Raw genomic sequence first — 10,911 nt, 5'->3', positions numbered from 1 at the left:
TATAAGTGCTTCAGCTGGCTTATTTTTCACTACTCTGTTGAATCCAAAACTTTGTCAATATACTATTGAAATTGTGCTCAAATGTTCATGGTTCACGTTTAGATGATTTCTACTGGCAAAAAGAATGACACTTTGAAATATTGGTGCCGGCGCTGGCAAGTCTTTATTATGAGAAAGCGAACCAACAGGGAATTCTTTCCTTCTTTCTTCCATCTCTTGTGAACAGTCAGGCATTGTTGTTCTCCGATCAGCACAATTTTTTACTTTTATTAATAATAATAACAACACAAAACACATCTAACACCCTCAGTATTGGTGAGTGACATCTGTGGCTGGTCCACCACTCCCCTGAGCCAAGCCCTGTCACATACACGCATGCCCAGCATGTCAGTGTCCATCTGGGATCCTACCCTTCAAACTTCTGTTGCCCAGCTCCCTTCCGGCAGAAAGACCCAGGGACAAGAGTGTGAAGTCAGGCCTTACAGGAGCAAGAAGAAAGCCGTCCAAAGCCAGCTGGTCTGGCTTTGAGGAATGCAAGGGAGATAGAAAGCAAAAGAGAGAAAGAGTGAACGTGAGAGAGGAAGCCAGACAGAAAGAGAGACAGAGAACGAGAGAGAAAATTCAAGTAATACCAGGGAAATTAAGAAAGTAAGAGTGGCACACCTGAGAAAGATACCTGAGGAAGGCCTTAGCAGCAGGTTCTGTGAAGGTAATCGATCATCGCAAGAAACAGGTGAGACACACAGCCATTCACAGATGGGGAAGGGCAATGGGGAAGATGCATTGTATACAAAACATTAACACATGACCTGACTGCTGGTGATTGGTAAGTAATAGAATGATGGAATAAAGATGGACATAATCATTATGTCCATCTGTATTTTGTTTCCTTTATATTTTCTGTTTTCTTCATCATAATTACACTTAAAATCATCAAAGCGAAACTGTAACTTTTTTTGCAGGATTGCACCAGTTTCATTTTGCTTGAATAAAATTGAAACTGTGCATAGAGGAAACCGATTTTCTAGGAGGATCTTTTAAAGGAATCAGCTACTTTTGGTTCAATACTGAAGTATATGAATATATATGGTAATATTTCAGTTGCAGCTATACCTGCACCACATTTCATTATATTATTTAAAGAAATCCCCTTCAAGGGCTCAGTTTTTTTTGAATTGCTGTAAACTTAAACTTAAAAATATATATATATTTTTTATTTCATAATCCTTTCACTCTGCTTACTGGCTGTTATCTACAGTATTTTCAGTTACAGCTGATTAAAGACTACATTTGATGCAAGAAGAACAATTTGTGTTTCTTTCTAGCTAATCTCTAGACCACAGGTAGCTGAGGGTTCAGTGTGGTTCGTTAGGGTTCTGGTGCCAATGGGTGTTTGCACAGGGGATCCGGAGTATGTGCCTTGCCCTGATGGGACTATTTTTATGTACAGCTCCAGCTTTACAAGGCTTCAAATAGAATGTGAAAAAATGTGAAGTCACAGAGGGCACATAATCAGGGATTTCATCAATATCCATAGCCATTTTCCAGGGATTACGTGAGTTTGCTGTGGATTCTATGGCTATATCTTCTATTGTAGTTTATTTCATGTGGCACTGGTTCTTGTCTTAAGAAACTGAATAATGAAGTACTTTAACATTTTTACATTTTCAGACGTCGTAAAGAAGGATCAGCAAGGAAAAGATTTGTTACTTTATCTTAACATTCTAAAATTCTGCTAAAATATCAATACATTTACTCAAGTGCAAAAAAAAAAAAGTTAAAAGATGTTCTTAAGATGAAATATAAAGTGCATCCATGCAATCCATGATTGCTCATATTTACCTTCAAGATTTATGTCCAGGTGCAATTTGAAAGTGCGTAAACACTGGATATTGAGGTCATTGTGTATTAGTAATCACCTGGTGAATTTATCTGTATTGTTGCACAAGTTAACTGTACTGTGGATTAGAAAGTTATGAAAATGATGACACTCTCACCGTATTTTAGTATTAAGATAGGCCTAATGTAGTGTTTCAAAGTAAAACAAACAATTTTATAAATGTAAATCATTTATGAAGCCCTCATTCTGTTTTGTTTTATTTACTGGTCTCTGTATAACCATTTTGCATTGTTTTAACATGTTGTAATTCCTTTGATCTCCTGCGTGTCCCATTTCACATGTGGTAAAACGGTGGTAATACAAATTTCCTTAAGTCCCAGCAAAAACAACTCCCGTTCAGTACCACACCTCTTCCACAGATCCTACAACTACACGTGACACTGCCACATCCAACGTAAAACGCAGCCAACCTCTTTTCTCTGATTGGTCACTGACAAGTCGCTGATGGATTCGATTGGATGAGAAACATGTCACTTCAAAAGCACTGACCCTATTGTTACTGTTGTTTTATAGAACTTACGTCAATCGTATCTAAGGTAGTGCCAGTCTAACAACCATAATAAATATTAAAATGGCTCTGGACGTATCGGGCTTTTAGCAGGCAGCCAGTAATCGTTGCTGTGGAGGATTTTACTCAACAGTGACGTCTTTGTTAACTTGTTGCGCACAGGGCCTGTCACTTCCTCGATTCGATGACATGCACATATAGTTGGCTATTCGCGTTGTTTCCTCGCTTTTTCAAACTGTTAAACACGGTGATGTCATGGTGTGGCGATTAGCGAGCCGTTTCCGTTCTCACTTCATTTCGTGTGCTTACTTGGTGTGCCGCTTTTTACCTTTGGCAAAAACACAGTATCGAAGTTCTATCGTGTTGTTTTAATCATGTTTAAGTCGCTGTTCTTGAGTTTTTAATATTTGTTTTTAAACTGAACACGAGTAGAGTATACTATAGGACGTGGAGGTTGAGGAGGCGGTGTTTTATGGCAAGCTATAATAACAATTATTTCTTAAGACTACATAGTATTAGAATCTGTTTAATTGTTAATTGTTAAACTGTTAAATGTCGGTAATAACTACGAAGTAATCCAGTAGTGACCAATAGTTTGACCTTTTTTGGCTACTAGCCACTATCCTGAAAAATGTTTTTCCCATTGAACTCTGTGGTTTAGATAGTGACTGTGCACTTCTAACTAATAGCCTCTGTTTTCAAGTATTGGTGGCACCTTTCCCAGTTTTAGTTGTAACTACTTTATGGACTAGTATGTCTTAGTTACTCCAATAGTTAAGCCTACTAGTATTTCAGTTTTTTAATATTAGCAATTAAATAGACATTAGTACCTATTTATTAGACACTAATATGCATTCGTATAATTACTTATAAAATGTCCAACTTTACTTATAAGATTCAAATCGGTCTATAAAGTAGTCTGTTTGACTAGATAAGTAAAATTACTTCTTTAGGAACTAGAGCTAGTAACTAGTACTTTTAGTAGTCTACTTGTATTCTATAGTTAAGGCCTGCTCACACCAAGGACGATAACTATAAAGATAATAATAAAGATATAGTTCTAAAAATAGATTTTTTTTCCAGCTGATGAATGATACAAACATTGACACCCAATCAGAATCCATCCTGCTATAACGAGCTCGAGAACTTAAAGGGGCAGACGAGCGTGTGCTTAAAGAGATGATATGTGCTGTTGTGGATGCTAATATCTTTATCTTTATAGTTATTGTTCTTGGTGTGAATGGGGCATTAGGCCTACTAGTATTCCAGTTTTCTTAGTAGCAATTAAATATAAATTAGTACCTATTTATTAGACACTAATATGCATTGTGATAATTCTGATTTCTAACTTTGCTAATACGATTTCTAACCAATCTATAAATTAATTTGTTTGACTAGTCATTGCATAAAATATAATTAAAAATGCAGTTGTACATAGGGAGATAGTAATGACTATTAACATGTGGAATTTGCACCAGTGTCTTAAAAATAAGTACAGTAGGTCTACTATCTAATAAATAAGTACTAGTAGAGCTATAGATTCCAGTAACCTGGTATGGCTAATAGGGATAGTTACTAGTGAAATTGAAAAATAACCTAGTAATTATTTCATACCTTAAAAAACAAGTAACGGTAATGTGGCGATGGACACTTAGTTTTAAAGAATATATGTTAAAAGGGCTTGCCGTAGGAGGTTGACTCCGTCTAGTGTTCGTCATATTGGGGGAGGAGCTTATGTTGTGACAAGAGCGACTGCTGCTTCTTCTGAGTTTGTCAGCTCAGCTCCCGAAAATAGAAGCCGTGTGTCAATGTGACTGAAAATACATTTATGTCACAGTGTATCCACGGGAGTCACTGATACACAGTATCTATATACAGCGAGGGGGACCGCGAAGAAAAAAAGGTGAGTCGCAAAAATAGCAACAATGTTACACAGCAGCGGAGTCCGAGAGAGAGGAGGGAGTCGTGGAGTGAGACTGGATGAGCGCAAATTAAACGCGTTACAGTTCGTTTGGGAAGCTAAATATGGTTGTCATATGTGTGTCTCAGTGGTCGGCAACACGTTTGGATGTGTTTGTTGCCGAGTCGCGAGCTCCAGACTGAAGGACAGCAATGTTTATCGTGCTCGTAATTCTCTGTGAAGAAGAGCTCGTGCGTGGTTTTGGGTTCAGTCCACTTTGACATTTGGCAAATGTTGCGCTCTAGTCTCGCATCATTATTTTCCGGGCGGTGTTAAATATTTATGGAGGGGCGATTGAAAACGACAGATATTAGTCAGGAAAGCCAGCAGATATTTACTGTAAAGTTAGAATTTGTGTGGATATACTTTGCAAACCGTTAAGCTTTCGCTTCTGAATATGGTTGAAGAGGGTCATCTGCAGATGTTCAGAACTTCAGAACAGGGCAAGATCAACTTCAGGACATGATATTTCTGTACTTTGTTTTGTTTTCGAAGACTGGTTGAAGTTGCAAGACAGACATTTATTGCATTCTGTCTTGCTTTTTGGACGGAACAGTTATTTAAGACATCCAAACTAGCAGAGACAACTAGATATACTAATTTACTGTACTTCGGACACTATAATTAGGGATGAGTAAATGTTTTACATTTTAAGACACATTAAAACACGCACAGTCAACAGGGTTAAAATGTAGGATATTATCTCCGTAGCCATCTAAAGCACGTCCGACCACTTTATGAATATTATGGAAAGTTATTGATCTTTTATTATGCCGAACTTCGAGAATGATTTTGAAATTTGGAAGTGATTGCAGATAGTTTTCTCTGTGAAATCTAGATGGTGTTGGTCTCTTGCAGAGCTTTGGATAATTAACACCAGTAACAGCACGAAGTGTCACATTGGTGAAGCTTCGCAGGGTTTATTGGAGTCTCTATACTGTATGTTAGTGAATAAACTGAGACAAGTGTAAATTGATGCCATCAATTATTTTATAATAGCATATTAATTTCAGTTGTGATTTAATGTTATTCTTGAAGTCACAAGGTCTTGTTACAAACTAGTCTAGCTATTGTGTGGTACATGATTGTGACTCACATGCAAGGTCATTACTGCATTAAAGTTATTCAATTAAATCTAATTTTAATTTCATTCATGTTTAGTTTGGCCATTAACCAACAATGGGGTCATTCACTGTTATTAGTAAAAAAACAAAAACAAAACTAGACTAATACTGTTTCACTTTATGAAATTTAAAACTCATTGTATTGAATTAATAGTTTGGTATTTGTCTCAGCACCTTAATAAATGCTTGTTTAAAATGTTAGCTTTAGTATTTACTTTACTTTTGGACAGAGACAAACTAAAAGAAGGTTAAATAAAAAAATGTAGTGCTTTAAATGCGTTACCTTTATGTACAACAAGCATTCATTGTAAATCCTTTTTTTCCTTTCTGTAAGAGCTGCTGACTTTGACCTGCACAGTGAAGGAACAGCCTAATCATCCAGAGGCAGAGAGTGTAGTACTTGTGCTTGTAAGATTACACATGCCTCTGTTAATGGCCCTGTAGCACGCCATTTAGTTATCGGTAAAGTGCCTTAGACTCGCCTTAAATGCCATATTACAAGATGACATGTCATTTTGACCTTCACAGAGTGTTTTAGGCATGTCAGTCATAAATATTTAACAATTAAAATAATTATCAATATATAAATATATAAAATTGATAAAAACCAATACTAAAGTAAGCCACAATGTCTCAAACTGTTGTCCGAATGTCAAAGGCTAAATGGGGATGTGTTCATAGGGTTGCGCATTGCTTGTGTCTGACAAGCATTGTAATTACGAGCCACACGAGGCAGGCAATCAGGTCACGGTACATCATCATGAAAATGACCTCAGGAAGAATGTTTGTCTGTCCCACTGATTGTTTGGCTTTTAAGAGGCTTACAACCAGTAGTCAGGGCCCAGCACACCATAGATTCATTGATTAGCTTGATATTTCAAGCTGCACAGAGAGATGGTATAATAGGAAATGAAGTGCCAAAAAAAAAAAAAAATCTTGCACATGATTGATTATTTAGTGCTTGCTTGAGATATACAATAAAAAATGTATTGTATGTTTCCTAAATTATGTACATTTATATACTGTAAAAAGTGTAATTACATCTGTAATTCATTTCTGTAATTATTCTATAATGATCAAATCTATAATTACACTGTTCACTCTACCCCTACTCTTTAACTCACCCTTAAACCTAACCATACAGCGAATCCATATAACACATATTTCACCTCAATAGCAGCACAAGTATTTTCCAGTACAACATGAATACAATAAGACCGTTGTACCAAACTATTTTTTAACGTAAGTAGTAGTTAAAGACACTTAATAAAAGTTGGACCCAAGTTTTATATAATATCATAAGTGAATATGAAGTATGTATTTGTGAAGGACAGGGATTTAATCAGCCTTGGTGTCAGAATTGATTCTTTTTGATTGTTTGATCTCTGTGCACTCTGACTGAAATGTTGGTTCATGAACTGTGCTTATAGCACACACTGAAGTTATTTTGTTGCAAACCATGTTCAAATATGTTTTAATTAAATTTGTTTTGCTGCCCTCGTGCCCAAGGTACATTGTAAAGAATTAATATCCCAGTCAAGTGCATAATGCCATCACACTTTTTCCATCTGGCTTTCTGTGCGACTTCATTATAGTTTAATAAGCCTAAACTAAACATGGGTGCAAAGTCAGCACTGAAAACATCACACGGAAACTCAATAGCTTTCTGTTTACACACTCGACAATGAATTAGTCAGCGAAGGAATTCTTTTAATATTCTGTATGCTGTTCACCCAACATGCCCCTCTTCAAATTCGATAAAGCACAACATCACACTTGAAATTGGTGTCGTGCTGTGCTCTGTTAATAAAGCATCTTTTGTTTATGTATGGTTTCTGTATTACTAGATACTGACATTACATTAGATACTGACTGTTTTTTTTTCTGTACATGACGCTGCTATTTCTGCTATGTTTATTTTTTTTATTTAATTCATTAATTTCATTGAAATCACTCCTCTTTTCGACCACAGTCACTGCTAATCTAGTTGATGCAATCAGTATCTAATAATATTTCCAGGTTAGACTCAACCGCCTTAATCGTCATTCTAACAGACATGTGACTTCTTGCATCTTCCAGCTTGAGCTCTGAGTTCACTTTAGCTGTAAAAGTTTTCTCAGGCCCGTTTCTTAATATTTCTCCCATAGGCTTGCTGTAGACTGTAGTTTACACTTCATCGGGTGTAACGCAACAGATTTATAGCGTATGCTATACGATGCACTCAGACGCACCGTCAGTGTGCGTCGTCCCATGGGCGTCTGTCCATGCCTGTGCCGTTCTTGTGAAATAATGTCAGCCGTGGTGAAGTCGAGCTCCAGAGGTGGTGATTGGTGTTACGCAGGGTGGGGGTTAGAGCATCTCCCACTGTGCTGTTCATAGCACTCCAATCTCACAGCCTGGTCTCAGCTCCTTCCAGGAGAGAGTGAATAGAGAGAGTCTGGAGTGTGTGGGCGAGTCTGATCTGCAATTAACGCTGGTTGTCAGAAAGAGAAGGCTGGCGTTTACACCATGCTTCTGAATCACTGAGCGAAACACTTTTCCTCTCTTCCCTTCCCCCTCAAACAGGGCATTTTACCCGAGGAGGAGAAAGCACCAGGAAGCTCCAAGTAGAGAGAAGCATTGAAAGCAAAGGAAGAAAGAACGTAAATAAGACTTGAGCTGGATATTTTGGGTCCAGGACCGAAGATTGCGCTGCTTCGTTTGTTAGGGTAAGCCCCATCTCTTCTTCTCTTCCTGTCAAACAATGCTGAATCTGTTTTAATTACACAGAGGCTCACTTTTTTGTATTAAATCTAATGAAGTAAACATGATACAATGCCATATGGTCAGTTGACGTCTAATGTTGAGCGCCTGCCGTACTCTACATGCACGATATGATTTATATGGTGAAATTCTGTTGAAAACAAGTTGTTTGTCTTGTTCCAAATAGGAGTTACACTGGCCATGCAGAAGCTGTAGTGTTTAATTTGACGTTTAATTTCACGTTAGCTGAATTTAAAGTGAAACACCCTGTTCTTAAGTGTCTTATTTGAGTCAGCTACAGCTGGCAAATGATGCATTGTTCAGTCTCAAAGTTAGCCACAAATGTTATTTAACAAGCGGAGGCTGGACCTTTTTTTAAAACAAGGGTACTGGTATGTAATTTTGCTAGTCTGTAGTTTTTTTTAGAAATAAGGTTTATTCATTTATTATTTGTCACTGCTGATAATGTGATGCAATCTATTATTTAGAGACTCAGATTGTGTAAAATCTGTATGTTTCATCTGCATCGATTTTCTGTAAATTAACTGAGCTTAAGTGAAATGTTTGAAATGTTAGTTTGCTGTTGCAATATAAACCAAAACAAGTAACAACAAAACCACTCAATGACACATTTAATGACACATTTGTGCAATCCTTACTGGAAACAGGCCATTTTCAGGGGACGTCATTGACTCTGTATTTGACGCGTCATGCTCATTACTTGTTTGAACGCTCTTGTCGCAGGCCTATTCTTTTTCCCAGAGTGTGAAGACACTTTAGCAGTTCTGTTCTAAATATTTTTCAGATCAGCCCTTTGGAATGTGCCGTACTTTTGCACCACGTCCATTAAATCATGCTCAGTTTTCTTTTTGTGCAACAGCTCTCTTTCACGCTTGCTCAGAGCAGCGTGATTCATTGTTTATTGGAACCCTATCATTGAGCTAGAGATTCCAGCATTCTCCCGTGAGACCTGGAGGCAGGATGCAGAATCTTGAGCCCAGCAGATAATGTTTGAGCCATAGTTTGCTTGTGTGGGCAATGCAGACCTTTTTCCCTCCTTTGGGAACATCTCGGAGGATTTTTTTTATTCGATAAAAGGCGTATAAATGGGCCGCTTTTATCACCATAAAGGGCAGAGTTATGAATATGCATCCTAATGCATATATTCAGTTGATTTTAGTCTGCGCTGACTTCCCTCTCTATTATCTGTGGTTTTTGGATAGGCTCTCTAACCCAGCGGAATGTACGATGTCCCAGCGGGGTCACCCCATAAGTAGCAGCTCCAAAACCAGAAACCTCTGGCTGCCTCCTGTCCCACCACCACGCCACATTGCCACACTTTCGATTCTAAATAAGTTACCAAAGGATATGGGGAACATGTTAGGCAAACAGAAAAGCCATCATTTAAGACGTGTATCAAAATATTAGCTCCTCATTTAGCTTGCATGCACACACAACTGCGTCTGTTGCAAGCCATAAATAGGTTTCCACTGCACTTGCCAAATAAAACCATCTATCAGGTTCGTAGCCTCCTTAGTTTTAGCTTTATTAGGCAGCTTCTTAATATGTAGCGATGATGATTTCCAAACCATTGGCCTGGGGATTAGCATCCAAGTTGGCAGAGGCCTCCTCACCACATGAAAATACAGCTCACTTTTTTCTTCTTTTAAAATACAGCTCACTCCTATGACATGAGGATAAGATTTCAGAGTTAATATTGGTTGAATCATATTTAAAGTGCATAGCCAGTGTTGCAGAACGGCTGGGGTAAAAAAGCACACACAAAATTATAATTAAATAAGAGCATGTGAGAGGGACTTACAACTGAGAATTATCTGGCTAGACACACGTCAGCTGAATGTATTCATGTTTCTCTATTTGTCACTACCTAGAAAAGCCGTTGGGTCTGTCTGGATCATCAAGAACCAAATTTAGGTGAGAATGCTGGGATAAGTTGTCAGTGTTACCCGACCAAAACAATTGTAAACACAAACTTTCTACTTCCATCTTTGTAGTTTCAAATATGTTTATTCAATTTGTCAATAACCTCCATTTAACTTCTGACATTCATTAAAGGCTGTTGAACATTAATGACCATCAGAAGTTTAACGGAGACTCTGTAGTCCCAGAGTGCCATAGCCACACTGTATCAAATTTATATTTAAACAATATAAAGATCATTTTTAATATGTAAGCATTTCAGAGCTTCTAGGAAACATTGTATTGTTAGGTCCAGTCTGTAATTTTGAACTGGCATTGACCGACCAATTTGTTTTTTCCATGCATAAAGACAATTTAGAAACCCATACATGTTTGATGTAATGGCATGTTTAATAGCAGATATCATCTGCTGTGAATTATCTACCTCTTTAGTGCCTCACAATGTGAAAGCTATGCCTGCATTGTCTAAAGAGACAGCTAACGTTGAACTTTCAACTGCCCTGCCCTTGGTTGTGACCTCTGGTGGTAAGCCACAGATACGGTCCACTCAGCACATGTCCTGCTGAGCAGTGCAGAGCGGCTTAAGGATCGACGGCCTCTTTCCTGTCTCCTTCGCCCTTCCCAAAGATGCAGTCATGCTTGACGACCTGGTCGCTCTAGTCCCTTTCGCTTTAGGCTGTGGCTGGGTCCTCAGCATCATGGGTGTGAGGCTGGAGCCAGAGCAGCAGCCCAAAGC

At 38.1% G+C, this 10,911-nt stretch overlaps 1 protein-coding gene across 6 annotated transcripts in view; it reads left to right on the top strand.

The window, feature by feature from the left end:
* Positions 1-406: 406 nt before the first annotated feature.
* LOC107693042 (myocyte-specific enhancer factor 2A-like) overlaps positions 407-10,911 on the top strand; it is a 95,642-nt gene continuing 85,137 nt past the window's right edge. For 3 of the 6 annotated variants that reach the window (XM_016492286.1, XM_016492285.1, XM_016492284.1), the window contains exons 1-2: positions 4,119-4,311; positions 8,058-8,200. The gene's annotated coding sequence lies outside the window, so the exon portion shown is untranslated. Of the gene's footprint in view, positions 734-4,117; positions 4,312-8,057; positions 8,201-10,911 lie in introns of those variants that run through there. The other 3 variants (XM_016492288.1, XM_016492283.1, XM_016492287.1) reach the window with 3 other exon arrangements.

The sequence above is a fragment of the Sinocyclocheilus anshuiensis genome, unplaced genomic scaffold, assembly GCF_001515605.1.
Source record: "Sinocyclocheilus anshuiensis isolate Anshui unplaced genomic scaffold, SAMN03320099.WGS_v1.1 scaffold959, whole genome shotgun sequence".
NCBI lineage: Eukaryota > Metazoa > Chordata > Actinopteri > Cypriniformes > Cyprinidae > Sinocyclocheilus > Sinocyclocheilus anshuiensis.
Note: the sequence above shows the minus strand (reverse complement) of the source record. Positions and strands in the feature narration are given on the sequence as shown.